The sequence below is a fragment of the Pteropus medius genome, unplaced genomic scaffold, assembly GCF_902729225.1.
Source record: "Pteropus medius unplaced genomic scaffold, Ma_sr-lr_union100, whole genome shotgun sequence".
NCBI lineage: Eukaryota > Metazoa > Chordata > Mammalia > Chiroptera > Pteropodidae > Pteropus > Pteropus medius.
This window is the reverse complement of record NW_024344378.1, coordinates 25,099,964-25,115,773: the sequence shown is the minus strand read 5'-3', so window position 1 is coordinate 25,115,773 and position 15,810 is coordinate 25,099,964. Positions and strand designations below refer to the sequence as shown.

Below are 15,810 nucleotides of genomic sequence, written 5' to 3'. Positions count from 1 at the left end.
CCACAATTTTCCTTTTTTTAAAAAATAAATTAGAGTACATGAGTTCTTTTATAATTCTAAGAAAGCTCTAAGATAACAATTAAGCCTTAGATAATCTTTCATAATAATCTGTTGAGATGTACAGTACGAACAAGCAGAAGATGATTATAATTTCCTGTTGACTTGGGTTTGCTGGGTTGAGGATCTGCAAGCAGCATTTGGTATGTTGGTGTTTAATAGATATGACATTTCACTGCACCAAATGGGAATGGAATATTTTTAGCACAGAATCCAAGGTTTAGTAAAGAGGGCTTGTTCTTTGAATGGAGTGTGAACAGCAGAGATACTATTTTAAAAGACCAAATATAAAACCCCTTCCCCTCCACTATCACAAAATAGTCATATGTGCACTTATACTTATTTTACCACAAAGCTTGAAGAACTTAACCCCTTTGTATATCTTTTAAAAGGCAGTATTTTCATACACTTTAATATTTTTGTTGGCTCACGCACATTCCTTCTGTCTTTACATGGCCTGCATACTTACATTTAATAGGCCAAAAACATTGTTAATGATTGAATGCAGTAATAATAGTTACTATTTCTTGAGCACTTAATATGTTCAGGACATGTGCTGAATATTCTGCATCTATTTAGTCAGTCAGCCCTTGCAACAACATCATTATTATCACTATATTCTAGGAAAGGAACTGAAGTTCAGAGAGGTTCAGAAATCTACCCAAGGCATGTAGCTAGTAGCTAGCAGAGCCAGGATTCAAACCCAGGTCTGTTTGAAATCAGAACCCTAGTGATTGACCACTATAATTACATTGATTGTATCAGTCAAGACAAGCTAGGTTATTTGGTTATTCCTTGGCAGTGCTCAAATATTACTGGTTTAAAATAATATAGACTTATTTCTTATACTTGTTACCGAAAACATTGTTCCAAGTCATCATAGTCTTCATGCATTGAGGTATGCATTGATGCAATAGCCAACATATGGGACGTTACTAGGTAACTATATTAGAGGAGAAAAGAGCTATGACAAAGCATACACTACAATTTTTATTGGAATTCCTTTATGTGATTTTTTTTAAAACTATTTTCATATAATACTTGGATAACCTTTTTAAAGGAGGTTTTCCCCAAAGTGGAGAGTGAAAAGGACTAAGCTCCCTTCCCACCCCACTCCAGCCATCTCTTGGAGATGTCACTCTTGGTTTGATGAGGATTTCGCTGTCTTATCCTCCTAATCTGAGGCCAATATGCCCTGTAGTCATAAACAATATGAGCCAGATGTTCATGTTTACAATATTTATACTGGCATGAGGGAAAGTGCAGACCACTTTTAAATACATGTTTAAAGAGTTTAAAAGGCTCTTCCATGGCAAAGAAGAAAGACTACGTGGTACATAGATCCCCCCAAAAGTACATCCCAGATACCATATTGCCAGCCTGCACTGGTGTGCTGAGAATGGCCAGAGGGGGCAGCCCAAGACTTGGAGAAGATCTACATCACAAAATAAAATTTGGCATGTGTCACTGGTCCCTAATAACTCAGCATGTTGTGGTATTTAAACTTAGTCTCCCTTATCTCCAGGATACCCAATTCCACCTCTATCAGCATCTTTCCAAATCTCCTCTCCTTTACTTTCAGTTTAAAGGGTCTACCTGATGCTGACATTTGAAATGTCTGCAATGCCCAGCTACCACTTCAAGGATGCTGTAGATGATGAATCATAACAATAATTATTATGATGGTATAGCAAGTGGCTTTGTGTTTAGAGGCCTCCCAAATGGGAACTATCACAATAGGTGGGAGCAAGGTCAAGAGATATCATTGTCTGAAAACAAATCAAATGACAGTCAGGGCATTTTCTGAGCTCAGACATTTTCTGGTCATATTTCAGGGCCCTTCCCAGAAATAACTCATTATCCATTGTGATAAGTGTCAGAATTATTCACCCGGGCGTGTTAGATAAATTCTATCTGGAAGCTGCAACATTGCTTCATGCCATACTCTTTAATAATAAGGGGGTTTGGTACCTGGTAAGGACTGCTGAGGAAAGAGAGTTGAGGGGTAAGAATCACAGCCTTTGGGGGAGGGAGACATGACCCAATGAATAGCAGGCAGAACAAGACCACTGTGGCCAGCAGAGGGCAGCAGAACCCGCAGGTGGCCATGTGGCAGCTGCTATGGACATCTGTGTTCCAGGGAACCAGGACCACAAAGAGTGGTCCCCGGAAGAAGTACGGTTAAAGTGGAAAAGGAGGTTTGGGGAAAGACATTTTCTTCCCAGAGAGCAGCCAGTGAGGCTGTTCTGGATATTCCAAGAACAGAATCAAGGGGCTACAGAGGTTCAAGAGCTGTGATGATGATTAAAATTTTGCTGAATAAGCTTTGCCAAGGCCCTGCTTCAGTCTGATGAGGAAGACAGCAGGGGGCCAGAGGAAGCATCTGAAACTGAGGAAAATATTTAAATAACATCTTGCTCTGGTACTCTAAATAGACTTTCTCAGTGGGAAAGCAGCACCCCAAATCTGCCCCTCTTGAAGGTTATATTCTTTCCTGAAATCAATCCACTGGCCTGTCTCCTGAGAGACTGGATTAATCCTTCAAAGGTCATCCCAAGAGGAACAGTCAGAATGGCAATTTGAATCATGCAAAGCTGAGCACTAGAACATAGATTCCTGATGACTCAGCCAAGATATAAACAATTAATTAAATTTAGCCTGAAACCACCAGTCATCCTTCCCTGCATGTCCCAGCAGATTTACCATGAGCTGCCTATGTCACCGGGTTAATATAAACACCTCACTCTCATCTTCCCAGTAGATGTCCTGCCCTCCATCCTCTTCTCTGGAAGATAATGTTCTCACTCAGATGAGGGTAAGCCTGGTAAGGGTGGTACCCACTAAGAGAGGGCCTGCTTCATGCCAACATAAATTGCCTCCCTTTCTTTTTCAGATAAGCCAGAGATGACTGTAGTTGAATTTCACTGCCCTTGAACACAGCAAGACTCAGTGAGCTGTGTGTGTAGGGTCAAGTACCAAGTACCACTCAGACCTATTGCTAGTTGAGATGACAATCGTAACAGGTCTGGAAAGATGCTCAGATGCTTAAAGGAAATTATGTCTAACTTTGTTAACAGAAATGTAAATCTAATCAGGCAAAATTGTTGTTCTCAAGGTAGTCCCAGCCCTACCCCACCCCCACTGGCTCTATAAGCTAAAGAAGATTCTGCTTTTTTCCTACTCAGTTTTTTCCTTCCCTACTGTTCTCCCAGTGGAGTCCTGTTTGGGGACTCTCATGAAACAGCTTTGGGAGGAGAGTAACACAAGGAAACTCACAGATTAGGCTGAAGGAGGGTGTCCGAATTTGTGCTTTTGAAGAAAGAGGCCCAGAAGCAGCTGTGTAAGGGGAGTGGGTGGGCGAGAACATAGGGACTCTAAGTGTTTTTGTGAGTTACAGTCCTTTCATGGCATTAAACAAGAATCTTGCTTCACTGTGTTCATTTGATTCAAGTCTTCTTTGAGAATGGACCCCGTGAATCATAGTTTTGATAGAATTATGGAGACTAACATAATTCTGCCTCTTCCTTTGAATGAGCATTTACATAATTTGAGTAGGTTATCCCGTAGCTCATGAGGAGCATGAGAAATTTCTTAACTCACAGAATCTTGAGTTACCAAAAACCAAGCAAACCAAAAGCCAAATCTTATCAAACCTCTCTGGTTTATGATCTTCGTTTCCATGCTATTACACCTAAAGCTTTCTAGAATCATCTTTGCTGCTTTGAAATTGTTGGGGATGTTTCCACTCCATCTCTCTTGCAAAGCTTCTTCTTCTGGGGCCTTTGGCTACAACATCTCATTATACAGCTGTAGGCTGTCAAAGGCGAGCAGAGTTGGCCACCCCAAAATATGCCCCTTTGTGTTATTGATTATTTTAACCTGGTTATTTTTAAGAAAAGAAATACTCAGAGAAAAAAAACTTTGCCCTCCCCACCAAAATGCCTAAAAGGAATTTAAATAGCGGACCTGCTCCAGGAAGGGCAATATCATCACAGATAACTATAGTTTAATATAAACTAATATGTGACAGACAGAGAGGAATCTAGCAAGGCCCATTCGTTCAAAGCCTTCTCTGTGTCCACTGTTAATGATGACCCAGCAAACATTTATTTACCAAACGTGTGCTTTTTTATCTCCATGTGAGTTTCCCTCCTGCCCTTTGAAGTTCCAAACCACAACCTCCCTTCTCTTTGGCTCCAGAATGGCACAGAAGCCTCAGCTGCCCATCATGTCTTTGGGTCTCCTATTTTTATGGCATCCCCACATGTACATCCGTAATAAATTTTGGACATTTTGTCCTGTCGATCTCTATGAATTGAATTATTAGTCCAGCCAGAAGAATTTAGAAAGGTGAGAGGAAATTTATTTTTCACGCTTCCCCACTGACCTCTAACACTTCTCACTTCAGGCCGATGTTTTCTATGTTGATGTCTCCCCTATGTGACAGCGTAGGTGCTTCTGGTTCCATTCCTTTTTATATCCTAAAGGGACTCTTTTACATTCCAGAATCGGAGGCATTTAAAGAAGAAAACAGTAGCTCAGTGTTCTTATAGCCACAAGACCAAAAGGCACTTCATTAACTCAGTGTTAAATGTGGATTTATGTTGACATGAGAGTAAGAGGCAAAGAGTCAAGAATGGCTTTTCCTCCTACAGAAAATGAAAAGAGGCAACATTAGCTGGAGAAAGTCTCCTGGTTACTGATATCTGAGCTGCAGGGATGAGCCCTTTCTCTCTTGCTCCGATTTTTTTTCCTTCATCGAAGGAGAATAAGGACAGAGATAACTGAGAAGAGTTGGAATTCACTGGGGAAATTACCTCAGAAGCAGGCTATGGAAGAGGGCACCACAGAAACAGGTCCCCATGTAACCATGGTGACGAGCAGAGGAAGAAAGGGGTGGGGATAGAGGAAGCAAAGAGGCAGTGCAGAGAGAGGGCAGGAGGGAACACAGGGAGGGGAGGGGACACAGGTCAAAAGGGTGAATGACAGGAGCTGTGAGCCTTTTAAGCTAAATTCAGGTTTTTAAAGGAAGAAAGTAATTTATGTCTGTAATTAATTAGGAAGGCAGGATGTATGTTTATTATGGATTCTTTAAAGGGTTTTAAATGTTTCATTAGAGTTCAACTATTTTAACAAAGCAAGATTAGAAGTGACCAGTAGAAGCAGTGGTTGAGTTGGGGGTGGATGTGGGGAGCATTGGAAGAGGAAGGAAGACAGACCAAAGACCAAAGACCCAAGATCTCTGTCATCTTGAGTGAGCACAGCACCCAGCTGCCTCCTGGTGGCAGCTTTCTTAGAGGAGATTCACTCATGGAGGCTGAAGTGGTAAAACCAGAGCCATAGGGGCAGGATGGCCAGATTTAGCAAATAAACAGGATGCTTAACTATTTTGGAATGTCAGATAAAGAGTTAATAATATTTTGGTATGTTTGTGTTCATGACAACCCTAATAAAGTGACACTCACTGATGAAATATCTTCTTTTTGTTCTCTCATCCCCTACGTATTTAAAACAGAGGAGAGAGGGAAGAAAACAGGTAAAGAAAGATGGATGGATGGGCGGATGGATGGACGGACGGACAGACAGACGGACGGAAGGAAGGAAGGAAGGAAGAGAGGATATGAAACCCAAAAGGTTAGTTTCTCCTTAATTACCTATCCTCACTCCATTCCTTTGTGCCTCTCTCTCTCATCACCATCAAAGGACACTCCTTAATTATTCCCTACAATATGTCTTTAAAATATCAAATCATAACTAAGCCACACACAAGCAAACCTAACCTCTCCTGTGCCTATGACTCTTAGACTGCTTTTTTCTTGGACGTTGTGTATTTTGTCACCCCTCCAGGCTCACCCATGAACCTCCACACTGACTTCACTACTTTTCTTTCTTGTTGCTGCCTGATCTATACCTGCCAGTTGACCCCACCTTTGAGCTCCCTGCTGGGACGTTTTTCAGGCCCTTATCTATGATCAATGGACAATTCAATTTATTGACACCTGTCACTAATTAAATGACAGGTGTCAATAAATCCTGTCATGGTAACACTTCACAAAAGCTTTTTATAAAATGAATCAACATCTATGGTTCAGCACGTGGCAGGATTTTTCTTACACATCCCACCTTGGGTCCAATTGAAACTGAATTCTCCCAGCGCCCAGCTCTCGTCTCTAGCCCTAACCAAACACCATTACAGAAAAGTCCAGAAATAGGACAAGAAACTGGTTCAAGGATCATCTTAAAACTTCAAGCAGATGATAACTTTCTGTTTTTAAATCCTTCATTGCTCTTCTGTTACATTTAGAATAAAATACAAAATGTACACAATGGGCTATAAGTTCTGTAAGATTTTCCTCCACCTGCACAGCTAACTCTGTTCCTCATTCACTGTAACCAGCCACGTGGAATCTCTTTCTGATCCTGGAAAATGCCAGGCCTTCTCCTGCCTCAGGATTTTGCATTTGCTTTCCCTTCTGCCTAAAATGCTTCCCCCCACCCAGCTCTTTGGATGGACAAATTGCTCTGATCCTTCAGGGCTCAGTTCTGAGATGCTAGACGTTCTATATCTTGAAATTTGTGTTCTTTACTGTATGGGTTTCATACCTTGGTAAAACATACAGTAGAGCATCACCACATCACCTTTTTAAATTTTTTTCCTGATGATGATCACAATCTAATATTCATGTTGATTCGTTCACTTGTTTACTGTTTGTCTCTATCCTAGAACAGGAGTTGACAAATGATGGCCCGCAGGCCAAATCCAGCCACCATTAGTTTTTGTAAATTAAGCTTTATTGGAACTCAGCCACATCTGTTTATTTAACATTGTCTATGGTTGCTTTTGCATTACAATAACAGAGCAGATTACTTGTGACAGAGATTGCATGGCCCCATCTGTGAACCAATTTCTTGTCTTGTTTCTCCACCTAAAATATTTGCTATCTACCTCTTTCTAAAAAAAAATGTTTGACAACCCCTGCCTTAGACTGTAAGTTTCATGAAAGCAAGAATTATGTCAAGAATGCCCATCTGTGTTTTTAAGGTCGAAACACTGTTTGGAACAAACCCAGCAACCTCTCAATAAATATTGGTTCCCCAATGTGCCTTCAGCCAACTGACCCCTACTGCCACCTCCTCGTTTCCATTTCCTTTCCTTCATCAGAGCCTGGCTCCTGGCCAGTTGCCTGCAGACTGTAAGTTCTTGCCATCTGCCATTCCCTCCTAGTTCTGCCTCTTTGCTCTGTATCTCCAACTCATGCTATTTATATGTGCTGATCCTGAAAAGCAATCTGATCACAACAAATAATTCCATAACACAAACGCTTCCTCTGGTGGCCCATCAAACCATGTTTGCAAGTGATCATTTTGTAGCATGCTGATCTGTTCTCTCTACTCACGGAAAGCATACCTACTTAAAATTTCATCCATCATTCAGCTTCTTGACAACAGATCTTTGTTATAAAAATGATTCATACACATAAAATTTTGGAAATATAGAACATAAAAGGAAAAATCACAAGGAGAACCATCTTGAGCATTTTGGTGTAGTTTCTATCTGGTCTTTTTTTATCTTTCTATGCTTTTTTAAAAAAAAACACATTTTTATAAAACAGCAAAAAATGACTAAGTATAATTTTATCTCTTGCATTATAACGAGTATTTTTTATATTATACATTCTTTGTAAATTATTACTTTTAGTAGCTGCACAATATTACAGTAAGTGGATTTATTTATAAAATGTTCCCTATTTGGGGAGATATTTATCATATAACAAGACTTTTATAATTGAAAATAAACATGAACATCTTTGTGCATGAAGGCTTTTATTTCTACCTTTTGGATTACTTCCTCAAGTAAGATTTCCAGAAACAGGATACTGGATCAAAGCATTGTCATTCTCACTTTGTAAAAGGTATGAAAACCTCCAGATAAAGTCTCTAAGTGTATATACTCATAAGTCTCTTTCCTGTGCTCCAAATCCACAAGAATTAGAGATAAGATGTTAAAATATATATTTATATGCTTCTCTCAAAATATGAGAAGAAAATCTCAGCAGCTCAAACAGAAAGTAAAACTTAAACAATATGCAAAGTATAAAGCCACAGGGACAAAAGGTGGGACTGGAGCCAGGTAAGTGAGGCTGAAGTTAAATATCTCCTATAATAGGAATCTAAGCTGAGCTTCCCACCCACAAACAGTGGGTGATATAACTTCCTCCATGCATCTAGAATTGCAGCAGAAATATACTACTTGCTCAAGGCTAGTGTCCATAGCAGAATCCCCATCTGGTCTGTACCATGTGAATTGTGGAGAATTGTCACCCCAGAATTGAGCTGAGCTGCAAACATATGACATGGGTTGAGCTTAAGAGATCAAAGCTAAGGCAGCTAAGAAATTGTCTCTCAGACAAGGGAAGTGTGGGAGAAAATTCCCACGCAATATGAGCTTTCCAGGGAAAGTTAAAAAATATATATTTAGCACAATGAAAAGTAGTCACAAAGGAGAGATTTATATCTTAAGGTGACAGAAATACAAGCATCTGAAAAGAACTTGGAAATAAAGTTTTGTCAAAAGTCTTCAAGAAAATAAAAGAAGATAACATCAATAGAATCAGAATAAGATTATGAAACTAGAATAGGTAAATAATAAAAAGAACATAAAAAAGTTATCCACTCCAACTTTAAAAAAGAAACCATCCCTTAACGAACTGTACTTTACCACACTGACAGTAGAGGGCTATGTGGATCTAGGAATGGAAAATTACTATAACTCCATGAAATGAAAAGAAGCATTATAAAGCCATACAAAGCTACTCTAAAGGAAGAAAAAATGAGATTCACAACATCTTTGCTGGAGAAAATTCTTACCAGAAAACAACCAAAAAACACAAAATTTCAATTGCAATTAATATTTTAAAACAAGCATTTGGAAATATGAAAAAAATAAAACACCTTAAGTCAGAAATTCGAAATCCAAGAACAGAAATGGACAAAGTGATAGATTAGATGATAGATAGATAGATGATAGATAGATAGATAGATAGATAGATAGATAGATAGATAGATAATATATAAATTGATTGACCAGCCAATGATTGAACTTGGGAAAGAAAAGATAAAGTTATTTTAGAAATGAAGACTAAATTACAAGTACTCAATGGAGAATAGACTTAAATGAAAATTTAATAAAGAGTATTGAGGATAGGCATAAAAATAAATAAGAAACTAAAATGAAATAAAGAAAAAAGTAAAAAGATTCATAGAGAAAGGGTTTGAAATGGAAGACAAAGAAAAATAAGAATACCAATCATTGGAACCTGTGAAGAACTCATATGAAAGAATGAAATAAAACTTATATTTAAACCTATAATCCAAATGGAGAGATATACCATGTATGTGTACTAAAAGACTCGATTATTGTTAAGATGTCAATTCTCCACAGATTGAACTATACAGACTTGTCTAGAAAAATCTTGTTTCTCGTTTACTCTTACACTTACAATACCTCTGACACTAGACATATAGGTTTATTCCCACACTGACCAATTCTCCAACAGCAGCTGGGTGTCTTATAATTCAATTCGGTTCTGACTATTTACTTGGAGTTTGCATCAGATCCTACAAGTTAAGGGCTCAGTTCCACAAGACTGTCCCCACTTCAGATGCCAATTGCAAGTTGCAGGTTATCCCTGGTACTTTTGCCCAAACAGCTATAAATCAAGATTCCCATGACTCTCTCCTCAGGTTTAATAATTTGCTAGAACTGATCATAGAACTCAGGACAGTACTTACTTATAGTTACCAGCTTATTATATAATGAAGTCTATATAAAAGATACAGATAAACAACCAAATAAAGATACATAGGGCAAGGTTTGGAGGTCTCAGGAATAGGAGCTTCTGTTCCCACGCATTGGGGTGCTTCACTCTCTTGGCACATGGATGTGTTCACTAACCCAGAAGCTCTCCAAACCCTGTACTTTGGGGATTTTTATGAAGACTATACCACATATGCATGATTAATTATTAAGTTAATTTCCAGCCCCTCTCCCCTTCTCAGAGGATGGGGACTGGGGCTGAAAGTTCCAAGCTTCTAATCGTGCCTTAGTCCTTCCGTTGACCAGCCCACATCCTGAGGCTATCTAAGCGGGAACCCACCAAGAATTGCCTCTATAGGAAAAAAGACACTCCTAATACCCAGGAAATTCCAGGGGATTTAGAGATCTATGTCAGAAACCAGGATCAAAGACCAAATATTATTGTTTAGGAGCTCTGAGCCATAAACCAGAGACAGATATATACTTTTTTTCTATTATTTCACAAGACTCAATATTGTTAAGATATTAGTTCTCTCCAAATTGAACTATGGACTCATTCCCAGCTAAAATTCCAATAAACTTTATAGTAGAAATTCATAAACTGTTTCTAAAATTATGTGTAAATGTAAAGAGCCTAGAAGAGCCAAAATAATTTTGAAAGAAAAGAACAAAGTTGGAGGATTTATATATTTGATTTAACTCTTACTAGAAAATTAACTATACCCAAGAAAGAGTGGTAATTCAATGAGATATCCTCTCATGGCCCGTTAGAATGGCCATCAACAATAACAAATATTGGCATGGATATGGAAGAAAGAGAACTTTTGTACATTGTTGGCGAGATTGTAAATTGGTACTGCCACTATAAAAGACATTATGGAGGTTCCTAAAAAAAATTAAACATAGAACTACCATATGATCCAGCAATTCCACTTCTGGGAATAGATCCAAAGTAAACAAAAAAACTAGAAAAGATTTCTGCACCCCCATATTCATTGTAGCATTATTTACAATAGCCAAGATATGGAAGCAACCTAAGTGACCATCAGTGGATGATGGATGGATAAAGAAGTTGTTATTATATATATGTATACATATATATGTAATATAACACACACAATGGAATATTATTCAGCCATAAAAAAGGAGATCCTACCACTTGCAACAACATGGATAGACCCTGAAGGCATTATGCTAACTAAGTGAAATAAGTCAGAGAAAGAAAACTGTATGATCTCACTTATATGTGAAATATAAAAAAACAAACAAACAAACAAAAACGCACAAAATTTATAGAAAAAGAGATCAAATTTGTAGTTACTTGATGCAGAGGTGGAGAAAGGGTTACCTAGAGAAAATGGTCAAAAGGTACAAACTTCCAGTTGTAAGATAAATGAGCACTGGGGATGTAACATACAACATGATGACTACAGGTAACACTGCTGTATAGTACATAGAAAATTTGTTAAGACAATAGATTCTATTAGTTCTCATCACAAGGAGAATTTTTTTTCTTTGTATTGTATCTCTATAAGATGATGGATGTTAACTAAACCTATTTTAGTAATCGTTTCTCCATATATGCCAATCAAACCATCATGCTATACACCTTAAACTTATATGGTAACATATGTCAATTATTTCTCAATAAAACTGGAAAAAAAAACTAAAACAAAGTGTTATGGGTATAATGTTCGACATATCAATTAGTGGAAAAGAGGAGAAGGTCCTGAAATATACCCACACATATGGTCAACTTTTTATAAACATGCCTTTTCAATAGAATAGCCTTTTCAATAAATGGTGCTAGAATCACTAAATATCTATAAGAAAGAAATGAACCTCAACTACTACTATACATTATACATAAAATTTTATTTTAAATGAATCATAAACCTATACACAACACTGTAGTGCTTACTTAGCATCATCAATAAGTTCTGTGACTTTAAGAGAAATGACATATAATGAAAACAATTTTACCATAAGCTAATTGATATAAACAAGAGTTAAGTTTCTATAGCAACTCAACTTTATAATGAAATAATATTGAATGAAATGACTTTAATTGAGGACATGCTGTACTTAAAGATATAAAATTTGTAGAAAAGATATAGCAGAAAATATTTGCGACTCTAGGGTAGGCAAAGATTTTTTAGATTGGGCACCAAAAGCATGATATATAAACTAGACTTAATCAAAATTATAAACTTTTGCTCTTTTAGATATGCACAATTAAAGAAAGGAATAGTCAAGCCATGTAATGGGAGAAAATATTCACAGTATGTACATAGGACCAAAGACTTGTATTTAGAATATGTAAAGAACTTTTATAACTCAATAATAAGAAGACAAGACTACTCAATTTTGAAAAGTGGAGAGGAAGAAGAATTGGGGAGGAAGAGTTTTGGGCAAGCTGATGTGGAGTCCTCAAGCCATAGTCACACCTCTCTTGGATGGGCTTGCCTTAACTCCTCTGTCATGCTTCATCACTGGAGGGAGCAGCCCTGGGAAGCAGGACTCAACACAAAGGTGACAGTGGATCTATGGGGGCAGGAGTTGGGGCCAGCCAGGCAATTTTGCTCTTCACAGTAGAAAATATGGGTTGTATATTTTCATAGCCATCCATCATCTTCTTTCTCTACTTTATGTTCTGTTGGTATTTGTTCTCCCAAGTATCATTTTTCTCTAAGCCTCTATTCCTCCTCTATAAAATCAGAGATATGGTAATCAAACTTTAGACATTTTCCCATCTGAAAAAGATGAGGAACTCCAGCGCTGTGACCCACAAGGCCTCCTCGAAACTTCACAGCAGAAAAATATTATTCTCACCATTGCTAGGCCCACTCCTTTCCTCTAGTTCTACATCTCCTAGCATGGTGTGTACCTCTCTCAGGGAATTCGCCCCATTCATATGCTGTAATAAGATGCTAGAATGCAGAAAATTTCACATTACACCATCAGCCAATTCTGTGTGTGTGTGTGTGTGTGTGTGTGTGTGTTTATTCTTTCACATTGTTGAGCTTTTAAAAGTTTTAAGCATCTTTTATTTTTTTTCTTGGAAAACCTGGTGATTCTATCATAAACAGTTTTCTGAAGATCCCTCTGGCCTAGATGAGCTGTTAACCTATAAAGTTGCTATGAGAATAGTGTTTTTTAAAATAAATTATTGATGTGAAGGAAAGAGAGACTGTGAAGCCTATCTCAAGGAAAAGCAAATAAAGCATTGGAAGATATGAAAAAGTAAAAAAAATAAATAAATATATTAAGTAACAACAGCTTTTCCATCTTCACTCAAATTGTACTAATGGAAAGTTCTCAGAAATTCTATGTGAGGATTAAGAGCCTTATTTCTATGGACAATGTCAGTACTTGGCTGAATGAATGAATGAGTGAATGGAGTGTGAGAGACAGGGTAACCTTGGGACAGTGTTGGACAAACTGATCATGCTTTATTTACCACTTATGTGGGCTATAGGAAGGAAAGGAGTTCATCAGCCCATGATTAGCCACTGATCCCAGCTTTTCATCCACTCTGTTCCTTAAACCCTGAGATATTTCACTATAAATCACTTGTTCATTTCTCAAAATTCTATTTTCTGGGCTATAGAGATATGAAAGTTGGTATCTACAAAAGTATCGCACTGTGAACCAGCTCAAAGAAGCCAATAGTAATATATGGTATAGGCCAGAAGCTTCCTGTCAAACAAATATAACCACTATATTCAGATATTTCAATCTCTCAAGTATAAAGCAAGATCATATTAATTTTTAATGTTCACATTTGAATAGCTGGAACCACTGGGCTCATTGCTAGACTTCAGACTCTTGTTGTAGAAACATTGATGGAGAGGCTCCAGGTACCCCTTCAGGGAAGGACTTGCCAGGCTGCTGGGAGTGCTGTCAGCACAGAACCTTCAGCCTCTGCCCTTCAGGGTCAGCCTCAGCTACAGAGAGCCACCTTGCCTAAGGTCACACCCTTCCTGGGGCAGCTCGTTCCCAGAGATTGATGGAGACAGGAATATAAAGTACCAGCCATTTCAGCTCACTGTGGGACAACTCTGATGCTTTTGAGTCCACAGCTGCCTTTAGGATTGCTTGGGGCCATTGGGCTTACCTGTCAGTTCACCCTCTTTCTCAGCCCAACCTGGCTTCCTTCTCCCTTCCACATGTGTAGATCTCAGGGTACTTCTTAATAAATATCCTACACACTAAACTCCATTTTCGAGTCTGCTTGCCAGAAGACCCAACCTGCAACAACTCTTCCCACCTTCTGCCACTTAGCATTGCCCGATAAAATACAGAATGCAGGGTTAAATGTGGATTTCAGATAAACAATGGATAACTTTTTAGTGTGAGTATATCCCAAATATTGTTATGGCTATGCCTTGTGTGGTTCTTGGTCTAAGTAAATGTTTGGTGGATAAATGAGAATGTTAGGACCCCATCTTAAAATAGAGTACCCTGTCACACAAGGAAGAAGGCAGATGTGAGCAATGGTGCCCTACTTTCCATTATGTAAGTGTTCTTCAAAATGTCCACAGATAAGCAACACCCCAATTACCTAGGGGCTTATGACAAATGCAGATTCCTGGACCTCACTAGATTTATTGAACAAGGGCTGATCCCTAGAAATCTGCATTTGTAACAAGCCGCCTGGGCGATTCTTCTGACAACTAAAGTTTAAGAATCTTTTACAACTTGCGGCTTTGAACCAGAAAGACCAGTTTTATTCAAACTGAGGAGATCTCCCTGTGGTAACCAAAGAACTATAGTGAGTAGGGGACCAACTCTGTCCCTTTCCTGCTCGTCCACTTGTTCCCTCTCCTCTTGAGTCTCCCTAGGATGGAGAGTAAGTTCTTGGACCAGGCTTATCACCATAATCTCTGGGAGAAGAGAATACCAATATACTAACTCAGAGACTTCAGAGTAGTATCCTGAGCACAGCAGGATCTCAGAGAAGCCAGAGTCAGTGGGAAGGGCATTAGGGAAGAGATGACTTTCAATGATGGGCAATGTTTGCATGGGAATATTAGAAAGGTTTGAGCATTCTAGAATAATAGAATCTTCAGGCTTAGAAGCAAGAGAAGCATGGCATGGAAGGATACTTACTGTTAGAAGTCTCCTGAAACTCAGTGACAGTGTTGCTTCTGGATTTGGGTGGCAGGTTCAGGGGCATTTCTCCCCAGCTCTAACACACAGTTTCAATTTTATGCTGCCAGATGTTCCTCTGGAAATAAGAAAAGGAATCTTCTTAAGGGGTCTAATCAGATCTCAAAGTTATCAACTCAATGCACTAAATGATCATCTGCCAGGAGTTCACGGATTGGTGGTTGCCCTAACTGGCTGGACGCTGTAGTCCAAAAGCTGACTTTCATTTTCATATCTTTGGTGAAGTCATCCTATACAACATTCTACTCTCTTCCCCATAGAATAAAGGTATGTGGAACGAGTGAGTGGTTTTCTCTAGATGCTGAACAAAGCCATAAATTTTTCTTCTCCCCCTTATTTTATCATTTAAGGAACAATAGCGTTTGTGGGTAAGAGAAATCTAGATATTTGGGGTTAGTGAAAGGTGATTTGAGGCTTATGAAGAATGTCTCCTCCATAAAGTGGGAGGTGAGAGTTGTCGCTCTAGGCACACACCTGGCTAGAGCAGCAGATGCAGATGGGGAAGAGTGAAAAATGAGGTTAGATAATTGATAGCAATTTGCTAGCACAGAATGCTAAGAGCTACAGTTCATCTTCTCAGCCCATCTTTCTGGACTAATTTTATTCTTGTCATTCAGGTCTCAGCTTACATATCACCTCTTTAGAGAGGACATCTTTAAGCTCCCATTCTAAAATCACTTCATCCCCACCCTGTCTCTCTTCCTCACATTACATTATTTTATTTGGTTTAGAGTTCTAATCATATATTTAAAATTATGTTGTTC

General features: G+C 38.5%; 1 long non-coding RNA gene across 1 annotated transcript in view; it reads right to left on the bottom strand.

Moving 5' to 3' along the window:
- LOC120609292 (uncharacterized) overlaps window positions 1–15,105 on the bottom strand; it is a 63,757-nt gene extending 48,652 nt beyond the window's left edge. The window contains exon 1 of the long non-coding RNA XR_005654722.1: window positions 14,987–15,105. This is a non-coding gene — a long non-coding RNA (uncharacterized LOC120609292). The remainder of the gene's footprint in view (window positions 1–14,986) is intronic.
- Between the last annotated feature and the right edge of the window lie 705 nt (window positions 15,106–15,810).